This window comes from Cervus canadensis, chromosome 8 (genome assembly GCF_019320065.1).
Source record: "Cervus canadensis isolate Bull #8, Minnesota chromosome 8, ASM1932006v1, whole genome shotgun sequence".
NCBI classification, from domain to species: domain Eukaryota; kingdom Metazoa; phylum Chordata; class Mammalia; order Artiodactyla; family Cervidae; genus Cervus; species Cervus canadensis.
In genome coordinates this window covers 34,642,113-34,658,479 of record NC_057393.1, presented here as the reverse complement: position 1 = coordinate 34,658,479, position 16,367 = coordinate 34,642,113, and the positions used below count along the sequence as shown (strand labels likewise).

At 35.4% G+C, this 16,367-nt stretch overlaps 1 protein-coding gene across 4 annotated transcripts in view; it reads left to right on the top strand.

Annotated features, from left to right (window-relative positions):
• The window catches only part of TBC1D12 (TBC1 domain family member 12), an 85,638-nt gene that overhangs the window by 40,766 nt on the left and 28,505 nt on the right, over nucleotides 1-16,367 (top strand). The window contains exon 3 of one of the 4 annotated variants that reach the window (XM_043475941.1): nucleotides 46-82. The exons of 2 other annotated variants lie outside the window; for them this stretch is intronic. The gene's annotated coding sequence lies outside the window, so the exon portion shown is untranslated. Of the gene's footprint in view, nucleotides 1-45; nucleotides 83-3,197; nucleotides 3,246-16,367 lie in introns of those variants that run through there. One more of the 4 variants, XM_043475942.1, reaches the window with a different exon arrangement.

Sequence of the window (16,367 nt, the reverse complement as noted above, 5' to 3'; positions counted from 1 at the left end):
TCACAATATTATTTTATGAGGATTATCACATGTGTTCTCTTGCAGGTGTGAAATTCCTGCTTGTGGCCATCTGAACCAGTTGGTGAGCCATGTTAAAAATCGCATCTATTATTTATAAATAGTATTTCAGTTATATTGTAGTTCAATTGACCTAAGTTTTTGGTTTTTCTAAATTAATAGGCTGAAGTTGGAATACAGCTACATAGTTTATGACCTCCAAATTGCAAGTGAGAATTATTTTAAATGCACCATGTTAGGTGTAACTGTAACATGATTGCATACTAGATCGAATATAGCCTATGTCAAACTCAGTCTTTCAGTAGAAAGTAATTTTTTGCTTGGCACTATTTTTATATTGGCATCTTTTTCATTATGAATAGGTGAGATTATAGTACTTAGAAGATGTTTCATGTTTTTCATCACTCATGTCTTTTTCTGAGTGGTGTTATAGTTGAGTGTTAGAATCACTTTCAGCTATCTTTTGACAAGCAAGGAAAAAAGTTTTAAGACTCAGTTTCTTGATCTGAGCATTTCAAATTGTCTAAAATAGAATAGGTCATGGAATCACCTGGCAGTCCAGTGGTTAACACCTCACTTCCATTGCAAGGAGCGCACATTTGTCCCCTGGTTGGGGAATTAAGATCCCACATGCCGCACAGCATGACCAAAAAATAGAAGAAAAACTAAAGGAGAATAGGTCACTCTCCTCAGTTAAGCCTTTGACTTTAGGAACAGTAAGTAGCATTGTGGAAAGGACTAGAATACACATGCTTTGTGAGCACTAATTATGTTACAGTTTGTAAGGGTAGAGCATAGTTTTCTGGTTACTAACTTTATTGGTTTATGTAGTTAGGATACTTGAAAAGTTTGTTATTTTTAGTTATGCTTAAATATAGATACCTTCAGTATAAAATTTGAGTGAGCGATGCAATAAATGAACTGCTTCATTGTTGTTAAATTGTGGAGGGTCTGAACTATGTTCAGAATTTGTTTTTGATAAGTCCTTAAAACTGTTACACACTTGCATGTTTTCATCTTTATTTACCTAATGTATTGTCACCTTGAAAAGGAAGTGAATAATTATCTTTCTTGCCACACGTGTGTTCCGTATTTATAGTTAATGATAAATTGCTGTGTCTTTCCTATGTATGAATAATTTTTGATTTCATAAATGTTGATTTCTGTGGTCTAAAGATTGAGAGAGGACTTTGTGCCAGCTCTGGGCCTGTGCTCCTGGGAGAGTGGAGAAATATGAACCTTAAGAAAGAAGGTTAAAAGAATAACAATAATAAGTTATCACAAATTGAACAGGGCAGAATTGGGGGGATTTTTTTTTTTAATTGTTAGAGACTTGGAAAAGAGTTGCAATTTGAAAATACTTACTTGTTATTTGATTCCAAACATGTAATTCTAGTATCAAAGTAGAAGCTATATTTGTTCTGTCATGATGTCAGACTTATAATTATGTTAGGCTTCAAATTACACTAAAACAAAATTGTGTTAATAGCTTTACCAAAATGAAGCTTATTAAAACACTGCTGTATACCAGAGGATGATGAAATGCTTTTCCCTAGGTTTCAGTTAAACTTGAATTATGGGATGCATTTTATTTCTTCTAATTCACAGATCCTAGAATCAACCAGTAAAGTTATCCTAATTGGCTATCCCCTCTACTACAGGCATGATGATTTCCCTGGCTTTTAGATCAAATTGTGTAAAATTGTCTTTATCTTGGGTAGACATGTTCTTAAGGTGATAGAGATGTACACATGGGGAGTTTCTTCCATTTCTGAAACATTATTCTGGCTGTCTATAAGTGGCTGCCATAATATAGAAACATGAGGGTTTACTTACTGGCCTGTATTTAACACTAACCCCTTTAGGAATAGTGTTCTCACTGTACGCTGAAACTCAAAAGTCAAGTCAGTGTATATGCATCAAGCTTGTTTTGGCTTTCACATTGTCTTTAAAGGAGAAGCTCCTATTTTATTCTTCCTTCTCCCCAGACCCCATATCTTACTTCAAGAAGTTGGTCAAAGACTCCTGCCACCCTCCCTTTGAACCCATAGACTTATCTTTTCTCATAACCCCCTCCTGGTATGTTCTTTTTCTGGTGAGTCCTTTAGCTATAGAGCCTAAGACATCAAAATGTTGTAGGTGCCATTCTGTGACCAGCTTATTGTGTGACTTCATATTAGCAAGCCCTAAACCTTTTCTCTGGTAGAATTTGAAGGACAAAATTCTTTAATTGATCCTAGATTCTTCTCTAAGTTTGTTTGGCTTTCATTTTAATGAATGTGTAATTTATTCAATAGACATTGACTGTACGATGAAATAGGCATGGTTTAGTTCTTGAGAAATAGATTAATATGAGTCCTAGCTTTTCTGTTATTCTAGTATAACTGTGGGGAGGAGGGGAAAGATTCATATATGGTTCTTATATAGTATAGTGAGTGCTGTAGTTGTGCACAAAGTACAGGAGTAGAGATGAAAGAATGATTACTTCTACTCAGGATTACATGCAGTTTGTGTTCTGAAATATACTAGTAGGAGTTCACCAGGTAGACAAGATGGGGAAAGCCATTCCAGATAGAGAAAATTGAATGAGCAAGCAGGAATGCACTTAGTATTAAGTCCGAAAGAATCTGCCTTCAATGCAGGAGACCCTGGTTCAATCCCTGGGTGGGGAAGATCTCCTGGAGAAGGAAATGACAACCCACTCCAGTATTCTTGCCTAGAAAATCCCATGGAAAGAGAAGTCTGGTGGGCTGCAGTCCATGTGGTTGCAAAGAGTTGGACACCACTGAGTGACTGAGTAGGGTAGAGGTGAAGGTCATTAGCCACAGGTTAGAAAGTTGGTCTTAACCAAAATACTTTCAGCGCTGAGACATCAAATTCGTATATTGGAAAAATTCTGGAGGCTTTATAGAAACTAGAAAAGAGTGAGACTGCAAAGGGCTTTAAAATTTGTTGTAGTAGTCTATGATTCTTGTTCTCAAACACAGTGGATTACCTAGGGAATGAGTTAAAAATACAGTTTCTTCAACCCCATACATTGACGAGATCGGGCGCATTCAGGGTGGTATGGCCGTAGACAACCCCATACTTTGAGTTCTTAATGTCAATTTTGTGTTTTTCAATTCTTGTGTTCCTAGTTGTTTCTTTTTCAAATCTGCTATATCACTTTTTGCAGTTTACAGTTCCCTGCTGAGATTTCAAGCTTGGCCTTTATCTCCTTAAACATAGTAAGTATAGTTTTACATAGCCTGTGTCTGATAATTTCAATGTCTGGAAATTCTATAGGTCTGTTTATATTGAATATTGATTCTGCTAGTTTTTGTTAGTGGATGCTATTTCATTTCTGTGTGTGCTTTGTTACCTTTGCTTGGGTGCTGGATGTAATATTTGAAATATTATATGTAGAAAGCAATTCGAAGTACATTTGGTTTGTTTCCAAGTTTTAGCAATAGTGAATAAAGCTGCTATAAACATCTATGTGTTAGGTATTTTTGTGGGTGTAAGTTTTCATTTCTTTTGGGTAAATACCAAGGAGCCTGGTTGCTGAATCATATGGTATTTTAGTTTTATAAGAAACAGCCAAACTGTCTTCCAAAGTAACTGTACCATTTTGCATTCCTACCAAGCAATGAATGAGCATTTCTTTTGTTCCACATCCTCACCAGTATTTGGTGGTATCAGTGTTTGAATTTTGACCATTCTAATAGGTGTGTAGTTGGTATCTGAATGTTATTTTAATTTGTAATTTGCAATTGACATATGAATTAGAACATATTACTTGTCATCTGCATATCTTATTTAGTGAGGTGTCTTTTCTGATCATTTTTGATTGGATTGTTCATTTTCTTATAATAATAAAAACAGAACTCAGCAGAATTTTGAGTTCTTTATGTATTTCATATAGCAGTCCTTCATCAGATGTATCTTTTGTAACTATTTCTTCCAGTCTATGTCTTCTCATTCTTTTGACAGTATCTTTCACAGAGCAGAAGTTTTTAATTTTTATCAAGTCCTGTTTCTCAATTTTTATTTTCATGGATTATGCCGTTGGTGTTATATCTAAATAAAGTCATCACCATACCAAAAGTAATCTAGGTTTTCTCCTGTCTTATCTTCTGGTAGTAGTTTTTTGTTTTATATTTAGGTCTATAATCCATTTTGGGTTAATATCTGTGAAGAGTGTAATTTCTATGTCTAAATCCTTTTTTCTTGCATGTGGATGTCCACTTGTTCCACACCATTTGTTGAAAAGGCTACCTTTGCTGCATTTTATTGCTGCTGCTCCTTTGTCAAAGATTAGTTGATTGTGTTTATGTGTAATAGTTTTCCATGGTCTATTCTGTTCCATTGTCTAGTCTTTTGTCAATGCTGCATTGTATTGATTACTGTAGTTTTACATTAAGTCCTGAAGTCAGGTAATGTTAGTCCTCCAACTTTCTTTTTCTTTGATATTGAGTTTGGTATTCTGGGTCTTTTGCCTCTACATATAAACATATATATATATATATATTTTTTACTGTTCTTTCAGATTTTATATATAGACTAGATCATGGCATCTGCAAGCAAAAGCAGTTTTATTGTTTTCTTTTCTAGTCAGTATACCTTGTATTTCCTTGTCTTCTTGCATTAGCCAGGACTTTTCATACAATGTTGACAAGCAGTGGTGGGAGGAGACATCCCTTGCCTTGTTCTTAGTGGGAAAACTTCAAAAATTTCTCACCATTAGATACAGTATTAGCTTTGGGTTGTTTTGTAGATGTTCTTTATCAAGAAAGGAATGACCCTTTTATTCCTACTTTAATGAGAATTTTTGTTATGAATGAGTTGAATTTTCCCACTTGATCTTGGCATATAATCCTTTTTATACATTATTTGATTATTCGATTTGCTAATATTTCATTGAGGATATTTGCATCTGTGTTTCTGAGATGTATTGATCAGGGTTTTCTTTTAATGTCTTTGCCTGTTTTAATATTAGGGTAATGCTGGCCTCATTGATTAAATTAGGAAGTATTCTCTCTGCTTCTATATTCTGGAAGAGATCATAGGGAATTGATATAATTTGTTCCTTAAATGTTTCTCAAAAATTTGCCCATGAACTCATCTGAGCCAGGAGCTTTCTCTTTTGGAAAGTAATTATCAATGCAGTTCTCTTTGTCCTTCCTTCTTTCCCTCCTTCACTCCTTCCCTTTCTCCCTTACTTTTCTTTTCATTTTTCCCAGCTTTTTTGAGAGTATAATTGTTGACTGAATTTTTTAAATAGATAGCAGGACTGTTCAGATCATCTCTTTCTTCTTCTGTGAGTTTTAACAGATTATGTCTTTAAGGAATTTATCCATTTCATCTAACTTATCAAGTTTATGGACATATGATTGTTCATAATATTTCTTTAACATATCAAATCTGTGGTGATAGCCCTCTTTCGTTTATGACATTTGTAGTTTGTATCTGCTTTTTCTCTCCCTCTCTCCCTTCCTTCCTCCCTTTATCCTAGAGTTTGCAACATGCATTTACAATTAACACAAACTCATTTAAAAATAGTGTTTACCACTTCACCATGCTGCAAGTACTTCATAACAACAAAATATTCCTAATTGCTTCCTTCCATCCTTTGTATGCTTGCTGTCATTCCTTTCGTTTACACATGAGCATGCTCACATACACATACACACAACCATATGTAACTGAATGTATCATTATTATTTTGAACAAGATGTTATCTGTTGGATTAGTTAAGGATAGTAAAAATAGAATTTTTATTTTACTTTCATGTATTTCTTTCTGATACTGTTTCTTTTATGTAGATAAAAATTTCTGAGGTGTCCCTTTCCCTCTCTCTGAAGAGCTTCTCTCAACATTTCTTGCAAGGCAAATATCTATCGGCAACAAATTCTCTCAATTTTTGTTAGTTTGGAAAAGTCTTGTTCTTTTTTTTTTTTTTTTTGAAGGATAATTTTGTAGAGTGCAGAACTTCTCAGTAAATTGTTATCTTTGCTTTTGTGTAGAGAGGTTTTTTCACCTCTGGCTTCTTTCAAGATTTTTTAAAATCTTTGATTTTCCACAATTGGCCACCCACTCCAGTATTCTTGCCTGGGAACTCCAGTGGACAGAGGAGTCCATGGGGTCGCATAGAGTCAGACATGACTGAGCGATTGTCACACTAACACACTTTCTGCAATTTATATATGATTTGCCTAGGTGTAGTTATTTGGGCATTTATACCACCTTGTGTTCTGAGTTTTCTGATTTGTAGTTTGGTGTTGACATTAATTTATAGAAATTCCTGGTTGTCGTTCCTTCAAATATTGCTTCTGTTCCATTTTTTCTCTCTTCTTTTGGTAGTCCCATTACACGTATATTACATCTTTTGTAGTTGTCCCGCAGTACTTGGATATTCTGTTCTGTGTTGCTCAGTCTTTGTTCTCTTTTTCAGTTTTGGAGGTTTCTAATGAGGGATCCTCTAGTTCAAGGTTTCTTTCCTCAACTGTTTGCCTCTACTCCATCAGAGGCATTCTCCGTTTCTCTTTTAGTTAGTTTTTTTTTTTTTTTTTAATCTGTAGCATTTCTTTTTCATTCTTTCTTAGAATTGCCATTTCTCTGCTTCCATTATTCATCAATTCTTGCATTTTGTCTGCTTTTCCCATTAAAGCTCTTAGCACACTAATAGTATTCAAAAATTCCTTGTTAGTAGTTCAACATTGTTACCATATTGACTATGGTTCTGATGTATTCAACCTCCTTGAACTGTGGTTTTTTGCTTTTTAGTATGTCTTATAATTTTTTGTTGAAGAGTGGATATGGTGGGCTCAATAAAGAACTTTAGTAAATAGACCCGAGTAATGTAGTGGTGAGGTGTAGAGGGAGGGAAAGGGTTGCATACTCCTGTGATTAGTTCTCAGTCTTTTGGTGATCCTGTGCCTTCAGACTGTGCACTTCTCAGTCCCTCTACCCCCTTATGTGGGAGAGGTGGGCTGGAGTTGGACATGTTCCTTTCCCCAGATAGGTTAGACTCTGATAAGACTGCAGTAAGTTAGGTTCTGGTGAAATAGTTTTTCCTGAGAGCAAGCTTTGTTAAGAACAGATTGCTCTAATGTATTTCAAAATAGTTCCTTTTCCCCTCCTACTGCTGCAAGCACAAGGGCGTTTTTCTCTGTCATTCTCTGTGAGGACCTGATAGAGTTCCTGGAGGTAAAACTTATTGAAGTATGTGGGGCTGGGATCTTTCAGAGTCTTAGCTTTCGGACCTGTCCGCATTAAGCCTCTAGCAATTTGTCAGTTACAATTCAGGTTTTCCTACCCTGGCATTGGTTCCCACAGAGGTTTCTTCAGAAGTTTCTACCCTGGTAAATTGTGATCCTCGACATCTATCTACCTATTTCTCTAATTTTGTGACAGCAGTTTGCCCTGTGACCTCATTTCTCTGAGGAATTTAAGAAGAGTTGTTGATTTTTTTAATTTGTTCAGCTTTTTACTGACTAGAATGGGTAGGCAACTTTTAAGGTTCTTACGTGCTGGAGCAGAAAAACAAAGTTGAAATACTAATATTTTGTTAAGAATTTTTGCTTCTATTTTAATTTGAGATATTGGTCTATAATTTTCTTTTACTATTTTTGTCTGATTTTGGTATTGGGATAATGCTGGAATTATTGAATGAATTGAGAGCTGTTTCTTTCCTCTCTCTATTCTAAAAGAATTTGTGTGGAATTAATATTTTTTCTTCCTTAAATGTTTGATGGAACTTGGCAGTGAGATTATGTAAGGCAAGGTTTCTCAACTTTAGCACTATTGACATTTTAGGCCTTGTCATTTTTGTTCTTGGGGACCTTTCCTGTGCAGTGAAGAATTAGCAGCATCTTTGGCCTCTGCCCGGTAGATGCCAGTAGCATTCCCTCACAGTTGTGGCAACCAAAAATGTCTCTTAATGTTGTCAAACATTCCCTAGGGCCAGAGTCAACCCCAATTGAGAATTAGTGACATAAACGAAGTATACTGGGATTTTTGTTGTTGTTACAGTAAGTACCTTACATGCGAACCTTTAAGTTGCATGCTTTCAAAAATGTGAAAGTGCGTTCTGTCAGCGTCAGGCTGGAGTGAAACTGCAGTTTGTCCTCAGTCTTCTTGCCTGTTCACTCAGTGCCAGCCCCTGTATGCCAACTACTGAACTGTCATACTGTGCTTTTCAAGGTACTGTACTATAGGGTTAAAAATGCTTTGTTTTTTTGTATTTGTTTGTTTTTTATGTACTATTTGTGTGAAAAGTATTATAAACCTATTACAGTATAGTACTATATAGCTGTTGGTGTTAGTTGGGTACCTAGCCTAACTTTATTGGACTTACAAGTTGGACTTATGAACACACTCAGAATAGAAGTTTTTCATGTGTAGGGGACTTACTGTATTGTTGGATAGCTTTTTAATTATAAATATAAATTTTAATTGATATGAGGTATGTTGTTTTCTGTTTTTTCTTGATTCAGTTTTGGTTAACTTGTATCTTTCAAGAGATTTTTATGTTTCATCTCTGCTGTAGGATTTATTGGAATAAAATTGTTAATAATATTCTCTTATCCTTTTAATATCTATCTGTTATGTCATAAACATAGAGATGATCTCTCACACATTCCTGAAATTAGTAATTCGTGTCTTCTTTTTTTATTGATCAATATTACCAGAAGTTTATCAGCTTTATTGACCTTTTAAAAATATACCCCTTTTGTTTCATTGATTTTTACCTCTCTCTCTATTTCTATCTCATTTATTTTTGCTCTTTATTATTGCTTTCCTCTTGCTTTGGATTTTTCTAGTTTTTTAAAGTGGATCATTGATTTTAGACCGTTTATCTTTTTAATATTTGTATTAAGCTGTGCATTTCCTCCTAACTGTGCTTTAGCTGTGTTTAACAGGTATCAGAATTTTCATTTTCACTCAATTGAAAATGTTTTATGATTATTTAGAAGTGTGTTGTTTTAACTTTCAAATATTTTAGACTTTTCCCAGATAGGTTTTTGTAAATAACTTCTAATTTTATTCCATTATGCTCACGCACTATACATTATGCAATTTCAGTCTTTTTCAATATTTGAAAGTTGTTTTATGTCCCAGGTATAAGATGTTTTAGACAATATTCCTTGTGCATTGGAAAAGAATGTATGTATTCTGCTGATATTAGGTCAGTGTTTTTTTTGTTTTTTTTTTTAGGTCAGTGTTTTATAAATCTCAGTTGGGTCGTTAGATGATAGTATTGTTTAAATGTTGTATAATTTTGCTGATTTTTTGTTCTATGAATTACGAGAGAGGAATAATGAAATATCCACCATAATCTACTTGACTATTTCTCCTTTTCTCTTTTTTCTTCTGTTTTTGTTTTGAAACTTTGTTTTTATGTCTTTTTGGTGAATTGACCTCGTTACCATTAATGTAATGTCTTTTTTGCCCTGGTAATGGTTCTTATTATGAAGTTTTTGTCCAATTTATCCACTATAGATTGCTTTCAATTAGTATTTACATGTTAATTGTTCTGTTCATTTGCTTTTTTCCATCTTTGTATTTAAAGTGTTTTTTTTTGTAGATAGCATATATTTGGGTCTCTGTAGGCAGTCTAAATACCCTCTTCTTTTTAAATAGAGTGTCATTTACTGTCATTTATTGGTATGACTGAATTTAAATTTACCATCTTGCTACTTCTTTTCAGATTGTCCCATCTGGTCTTTGTTAATTTTTATCTCATTTCCTGCCCTCTTTTGATTAAATGAGTGTTTTTAGTACTCCATTTTATCTCCACTATTAACTTATTAGCTATACATTTGTTTTAGTTTTTCAGTTGTTGCTCTTGGCCAGCAGTTTTCAAATGTTTTATATTTACAACTGCTTTGGATTCTGGCTATTAAGGATCTCAAAGAATTTCTTGTTTTTGTTTTTTCCTAAGAGTTTTTGTTCATGGGAATTGTCTATGAGTAACTGCTGTGCCCAGAATTAATACTGACAGGTTGAAATATTTATTAATTCATTTAAAAATAGCAATAATAAAGTCATTACATGTTAACATAAATAATATATATTTTAAAAACTGTTTTAAAAAACCAACTGATGGGAAGACTAGCATTGTTTTACATTTTTACACATCTCTTAATGTCTGGCTTAATATTATGAAAGAAGATTGGATTATCATTTCTACTCCTGCATTCAGTTTCTGCTTGTCTATTGTTTTAGTTTAAGTGCGTGAAAAAAATATGGCCTTATATAAATATCTAGATAGTAAAGGAAAGAGTATTTTCATATAGTTGTGTGTTTTCTTTTTGATGAAGAAGGAAATGGCAACCTGCTCCAGTACTCTTGCTTGGAGAATCCCGGGGACAGAGGACCCTGGTGGGCTGCCGTCTATGGGGCTGCACAGAGTTGGACATGACTAAAGTGACTTAGTATGCATGCATGCATTCTTTTTGATATGCACAAGGAATCAAAGGAGGAATATTGGTCAGATATTTTCCAAAATGGTCCTTAAAAGAAAACCTACTAATTTTTTCCTGCCCTCAGTACTTCTGACACCAACTATGTAGGCTGTGTAGGGTTTTTCTTTACATTGACCAATTCTTCCACCCCAGTTGAGTGTCCTACAATTCAGTTCAATTCTTGGGCTGTTTATCTGGAGTTACTGTTAACCCCCAGCTTAAGAGTCCTACAAGACTGCCTCTGATTTTAGATGCTTAATACAAGTCAGGCTTCTAGTACTTCTTTTTTTTTTTTTTTCTGGCCATGCTGTGCAGCAGTTTATTACATAAACAGCCAGATGGAAGAGATACATAGGGCAAGGTATAAGGGAAGGAACATAGAACTTCAAAGCATGCTATGGGTTCATTACCCTTTTAGCCCCACAGAGTGCTCACCAACCCAAAAGTACTCTGAACTACTTCAGGTAGAATTTTTTATGGAGGCCTTACTACAATAAATAGGCACAATTGATTAAATCATTGTTTACTGGTGATTAATTCAGCCTCCAGGACCTCTTCCCTCTCCAGAGGTCAAGGGGTAGAGCTGAAAGTTCTGATTTTGAAAGTATATAGTTGGTACCCTTGGCAACGAGCCTCCATTCTGAAAATATCTAGGAACCTTCAACTACCAGTCATCTCATTAGCATACAAAAAGACACATCATGTCAGTGATTTCAAAGGTTTCAAGAACTGTGTGGCAGGAAATGGGACAGAGACAAATAAATATTTCTTATTATATCACATCCTCAATTTTGGGTTGTCTGATGATTTCCTCATGACTGGATTGGGGCTGTGTTTTCTGGCTTAGATAGTAAAGAATCTGCCTTCAATGCAGGAGATCCGGGTTCAATTCCTGGGTCGGGAAGATCCGCTGGAGAAGGGATAGGCTACCCACTCCAGTATTCTTGGGCTTTCCTGGTGGCTCAGCTGGTAAAGAATCCATCTGCAATGTGGGAGACCTGGGTTTGATCCCTGGGTTGGGAAGATACCCTGGAGAAGGGAAAGGCTGTCTACTCCAGTATTCTGACCTGTAGAATTTCATGGACTGTGTAGTCCATGGTGTTGCAAAGAGTCAGACATAACTGAGCAACTTTCACTTTCATTTTTCATGTTATTGCTTTGATTGTGCTAGGGGATCAACAGTTTTATTCCTTGTTTTGCTTTAGCAAAATTGTCAACATACTGACAAAGAAACTATTAGCATTATTAGGACTATAGTTTTGACTTTGTAGACATCATGAAACCATCTCTGGGACACTGTTATGATATATATCTGAAATACAATCTATCTCCAAATAACATTATACCACTTTGAGTACAATGTAATAATTTTACAACAGTATACTGCCATTTTGTCCCTTCTGATTTTGTGCTGTAAACCCCCTCAATACTCTGGTATTATTTTTGCATTTAGTCAGATATCCTTTTAAAAATTACTTTTATATTTTTGTCTCTTAGTTGTGTCTTTTCTAAAATGTCTTTCCATATTTACTATTTTTGGTGCTTTTATTTCTTTGTGTTTTCATGTAATGTATTCTTTCTTTCTGCCTGAAAGATCTCCTTTAAAATATAGAGCAGGTCTACTGACAACAGATTCTTTCAGGTTTTGTTTGTCTGAAAACATTCTTATTGTGCTTTTATTTTTCAAGTGTGTGTGTGTAGAATCCTAAGTCAACAAGTTTGTTCCCTGTTTTTAATTATTTTTTTTCTTTCAGCAACTTAAAGATTTTCCCATTGTCTTCTGACTTGCATAGTTTCAGATCAGTTTGAATAATCAGGTCTCTTCTGAATATTCTGTGTATTCAGTGATGACTTTCGTATCTGGTTAGGGTTAGTAGGAATGTGAATACTTCTCAGCCATAGGTGAGCTGTGGGAACTCTTTTACTTACCACTCCATAGTAATTGTTCTTTCCCCAGAAGTTGTTTTTCTTTTTTCCCAGTCTTATAATGTTTTGCCCTACACACATCCATTTAGTATTCAGCTAAATAATACCTCCAAAGGACTTCTATGCAGATTCCTAGAGCTCTTTCTCATCAGAATGCTTCCTCTTCTGATGCTCTGGCCCACAAATTCTGCCCCCTACTGCCCCTGACCATTCCAGCTAACAGTTGGGACGTTCTTCCAGTTCTCCCTTGTGCACTAGATATCCAGAACTGCCCCCATGCATAATTTTTTTTTGTAGATATTAATATTTTATTTTTTAATTTATTTATTTTAATTGAAGGCTAGTTACTTTACAGTATTGTAGTGGGTTTTGCCATACATTGACATGAATCAGCCAATACATGTGTTCCCCATCCTGAACCCCCTCCCACCTCCCTCCCCATCCCATCCTTCAGTGTCATCCCAGTGCACCAGCCCTGAGCACCCTGTCTCATGCTTTGAACCTGGACTGGCGATCTGTTTCACATATGGTAATACACGTGTTTCAATGCTGTTCTCCCAAATCATCCCACCCTCGCCTTCTCCCACAGAGTCCAAAAGTCTGTTCTTTACATCTGTGTCTCTTTTGCTATCTCGCATATAGGGTCATCGTTACCATCTTTCTAAATTCCATATATATGTGTTAATATACTGTATTGGTGTTTTTCTTTCTGACTCACTTCACTCTTTATAATAGGCTCCAGTTTCATCCACCTCATTAGAACTGATTCAAATGCATTCTTTTTAACAGCTGAGTAATATTCCATTGTGTATATGTACCACAGCTTTCCTATCCATTTGTCTGCCGATGGACATCTAGGTTGCTCCCATGTCCTGGCTATTGTAAACAGTGCTGCAATGAACATTGGGGTACACGTGTCTCTTTCAATTCTGGTTTCCTTGGTATGTATGCCCAGCAGTGGGATTGCTGGGTCATATCAGAACTGCCCCCATGCATAATAATAGGATGATCAATAGGCTCACCTTGTTTGTTTCCCCTTCGGGAACAAAGAAGTTATTTACAGAGAGACAGTATGAATTACCTCTTCCTTGCCCACCAAGTGGGAATCTACCTATCTTTCTGAAGAATTTTTTTGTCCAACATGTATATATAACTTTTAGAAATGTATAATAGATGAAAATCAAATACTTGTTTCTAATTACATATTCAATTTGCATATATAATAGCATATTAAGAAATAGTACCTTTTTATTCAGATCTGTTTGCATACATCTTCAATGTCAATATATTCAGCATCATTGAGCATTTTTATGGTCTTTAGCCCCAGAACAGTGCATCTTCACTTTTGTCCAAGTTTGTAGGAGGTACAGTGCCTTTTAAGTGTACTATCTTGTTACTAGAAATTTTGTCTCAAGCCACAAACTTCCAGATGCTTTATATTTTTTCTTTTATTTGTTCTATAAGTATAAAATTATCTCTATGACCTAGTCTCTTACTATATTGCTCTTTACAGTAATGTTTTAAAGACTCTTCATGAGTGTTTGCAATTGAATGGTTACACCTCCAGGAACTGAGAATCCTTCATTACTTCATGTCCATTTTCTTCCTTTCCTACTCCAATTAAACAAAGCCACAACAAAAAAAGTTGAACAAAAAATCACCTTCTAAGATTTTCCTGTGGTCCAGTGGTTAAGACCCCACACTTCTCCTGTAGTGGGCATGGGTTTGATCCCTGGTCAGAGAAGTTCCACATGCCACAGCAAAAAAATAATAAATAAAATAAATCACCTTCCAAACTATATTCAGTATTGACTGAGATAATTTCAGGATGACGCACCTCCTCCAAATAGTGCCTTGCCATTCAAACTAATAGAGAAATCACCCAAAATATGAGAGATGTTAAGCAAATATGTCCTCTTTTTCTAAGAGATTATTTTGAGGAAAAACATCTTTTTCATATATGTGAATCTAGTATTTCTTTGCCTTGGAATAATAAGTAATTTTTTCTACTCTGTGCTCATGGAGATGATATCAGTTGCTTACCATCTTTTGACCAGACTTAGAATTAATTGCCTATTTGCCTCCAATTTTCTTACAGTAGAAGTGAGTGAAGTCTCTCAGTCATGTCCGACTCTTTGCAACCCCATGGACTGTAGCCTACCAGGTTCCTCCGTCCATGGATTTTCCAGGCAAGAGTACTGGAGTCAGCTGCCATTTCTTCTCCAGGGGATTCCCAACCCAGGGATCGAACCCAGGTCTCCCACACTGCAGACAGATGCTTTACCGTCTGAGCCACCAATAGCTAGAATAAATTATCCTACAGATATTGCTAGCCTGCCTCTAGGGTTGTTTTCATCTTCTATTCTAGTTATCCAATTAAGTAGCTTTCATAGAAAAATAGTTGAGTGAAAGATGAAAAATAAGTTAAATTGACAAAATAAACAAGCTTCGTTGCAATATCTCATAGAAATATATTCCCTAAGAGAAAAACTAGATGCTTCTTATCTTACCATTGGTAGGTAGCTCCAACAACTCAAAATAAGTCAGTTAAAACTGACCTTGGGAATTCCCTGGCAGTCTGTGGTTAGGACTCTGTTTTCACTGCTGGGGGCCCTGGTCCAATCCTTGGTCCTTGGGGGGAACTAAGATCCTACAAATTGCATAGTGTGGCAGAAAAAAAAAAAATTAACCTTTGTTGTTAGGAAATGAGGAGATTGATGCGGTATTTTCAGATAGTGAGTGTTCTGTAGCTAGCATTATATACTGATATCCTTGGACTATGATATTTCCAGTCATTTTTTAATATTGTAAGGTTTCTTTATGACTTATAAAATTATCAATATTTTGTTCATTATTAAACTTCTTTTTTTTTTTTTTTTAGTTCTCCCACTTTACTGCTACCAACCCATCTCCCTGCACCCTCGTGCACACATGCTCAGTCATGTAACCCCATGGACTGCAGCCCGCCAGGCTCCTCTGTCCATGGACTTTTCCAGGCAAGAATACTGGAGTGGGTTGCCATTTCCTTCTCCACATTATTAAACTTCTATGGAAGGAATATACAGGGGATTTTTATGACATGACACATGGATTTAAAGTGAAAATGGCTTCAGGAATCTCCCCATGATGTACTATTTGGTTGTATTTTTAAATGATGTCTTGTGGATATCAACTACATATCAATAACTTGAACACTATTATCTCTCTCTGTTGTCCTCGAATTGAGTGATTTAAGAATTATGTGATTTTCCTCAGCTATAGCAATAGGCCCTGATTAACTTTAATTCACTGATAAAGCTTATTTCTCAGGTCATTGTGATTGCATGTTGAATGAAGTGTTTACTGGGACCTTCCAGGAAGGGTACTTTGTTTTTCTTTTGTGAAAGTTGCTGTTAGAAGAACAGCTAGAGGATCTTTGAAAGTTGTGCTCTAAGGATGTGACAGTTGGCATTGCTACATTTCTCTGATCAACAAGCCAGCCTCCAGATGAAGCCCACACATGGAGGAGGGCGTAGCTAAGAGAGTGGTGGAGCAGGTTAGTCTCTGACTGGTACTCTTGGTCAAACAGAAACCAAAGTTATAGAGAATTGTTGTTACAGAGACATAAATATACAGAATACTAGTCCTGTGGTCTGATTCATTTGCCTAAATGTATTTGATATCACTTTGTGATTAATTTTGAAAGTACTGATATTTGATATTTTACTATTTCTGATACAATTTGTACTTTTAATCATGTTAGACTAGCACCTTTATTTGGCAAATATTTGAGTCATTAAAAATGTATAAATATATCCTATTTTCAGATGAGGATGGATTAATACCATGTTTTAATCTTTTAAAAAAAATCACACTCTAGAAAGTTAAAGCATTTTTATGCTAAACATCTGTGATAGGAAGTACTCAAATGTAAATTCCTTCTTCTTCTCATGTGAAAAATATCTGAGTGACAATTCTGTATAAAGCTCCTTTGTA